A 2314-nucleotide genomic window follows, 5' to 3' on the forward strand; every position below is an offset into this window, starting at 1 on the left:
TCATACTTTCAGCCCACCCACATGTAGATATAACTTAGCTTAGCTTTTACATAGATAAGACTCCTAAACAAGAAAACTTAAAACAAAGATGAGGCATTCCTCTTCTTAATTTCTGAGGACACCCTAATCTGTAACTGAGTAGCTTTTAATAAACTGTCTCTTCTCACTGTACTCTGCGACTTGCCTTTAACTCTTTCCTGCTCAAGATCCAAGAACCCATTCTTGGGGATTCCTTTTCTGGCAACACCTTGAGAGGGCTGGGAGAATGAGGAGGCATGGGAAAATGGGAGGGGCATAACAGGGCTTTCATTCTTTCTCAGAAAATACCTGTCCTGCAGTACATAGATGGCTGCCAGGGTCTCTTTTGATGCTGTCTCTGAGTTGACAAGCTCAAGGAAGAAAGTTGGGGGCAGGGAGGTGACTCTTGAGAATCCTTTTCCTTCCTTCTCTCCTGGGGCTCATTCTGCTCTGACTCAGGGGACAAGACTGTTTTGTTGACTACAACCTCCTCAACACTGCACGGAGTGGAAAGATACCTCCCTCCTCCTGCCAGACTTTGATGTCTGTGTTCTCTTCTTCTCACCTCTGGTACTTTGCAGGAATGCTTCAGATGACAAGACATGCACCTGAGGTGCCTTGGAGACTTAGCTTATAGGCAAATAGATTGCACTGTTGTAGGTTGAGCTGTGAAGCCACTACTGGCAACCCCTACGCTGTATCAGTGTGATTCTTTTTTTTAAAGAAAACATTTTCAATGATTTGTTTAATTTAAATAAGAAATATCATCACATGTTTACACATTTAAACAGTACAAAGGATTGTATAGTAATAAAAAATTATTTCTCCTACTCTGACTTCCCCATGCCCTGATATAGTATCATGCCTTCCCCATACCACAAATGGTAGCAAGATATGTGTATTATTTTGCTTGTTATTTCATTAAACAAAATATCTGAGAGTACCTTTCCTATCGATGCATATGCATCTTGTTCATTCTTTTTAATGGCTATGTAGTATTCCGTTACATAGGTATGCATAATTAATAAAATAATTTCCCATTAATGGATATTTACATTTACAAAAATGTCGCCAACCTTTTGTTACTATGAGCAATGCTGAATCAACACCTTATATGCACTTCTTTGCACAGATGAGCCTGATGGAGCGGGGAGACTACCTGGCTTTCTAGGGATTCTTAGATTCTTCATATGTGATTGGTTTTTGAGATCTAACATAGGACATCATTTTTATCTTTGCTGTCTTTTAATGTTTCAATACAGCATGCCTGCCTAGAGAAATGTTTGGAACCTGTTTCTTGCCGTCCTATCTTCATGTCCTTTGCCAAAAATATCTTTTTCTAGTTCATAAATAGTAACATCAAGCAGGATAGGAATGGTGTCATAGCTCTGTGGCACTCCCTGAGTGACTTCTTTTTGTTTTCATCAACTCATTAACCCATAAGTTATTTGACAGATTATGAATCTATTTAACTATCTGATTGTCTTCCAAGATATTGTGGGATTAGAATGAATTGACAATCTCTTCCTCTACCTTACCTCCACCCTCATCTCTTCTAGCAGAGAGAAAACTGAAATAAAATAATAAGAAAATAGAAGTCCCGTTGGAATTTTCTCTATAGGGTAGCAAAGAGAGCAAGAGACTTTTTTTTTTTCTCATTCCAGGCTCTTATTTTATTTTTTCATGTTCATATTAGTTCTTCCCAAGGTTTATATCGAATACTTCAAGCTTGTCAAGGAAAAATAATGGTTTCCCAATATTACATCTAATTGTGTTCCCTATTACTCTAACCCACGTGATTTATATACCTTTTACATTTTGACAACAATGGCATTCCTTTTAGTATTCCCACTAGGTAAGAATACCACCTTGTTCTCTCCCCTTTATCTTTGTTAGGTAAAAATGAAAGGGTTATTTCGATTTATTAATACAAGAGGCAACTGAGCTTGGATCTATCCTTCAAGATATCCTTGCACAATGAAAACAACAAATGTTATTTTGCTCTATAAACATTATATTGAGATGTTTCTTCATGTCTTTTATTTTGCTTATTTTTTAATGGACACATTGTAAATGTACATATTTATGGGACTCCCATCTCTACAAAAAAAAAATTAGCCGGCTATGGTGGCATATGCCTGTAGTCCTAGCTACTCAGGAAGCTGAGGCAGGAGACTTGCTTGAGCACAGGTGTTTGAGGCTGCAATGAGCTATGATTGTGCCATTGCACTCCAGCCAGGAAACAACACTCCTTCTGGATAAACAAATTCAAATTCAGAGTAAGACCCTGTCTAAA

This window comes from Rhinopithecus bieti, unplaced genomic scaffold, assembly GCF_001698545.2.
Source record: "Rhinopithecus bieti isolate Rb0 unplaced genomic scaffold, ASM169854v2 scaffold_6785, whole genome shotgun sequence".
In the NCBI taxonomy this organism is placed as follows: Eukaryota; Metazoa; Chordata; class Mammalia; order Primates; family Cercopithecidae; genus Rhinopithecus; species Rhinopithecus bieti.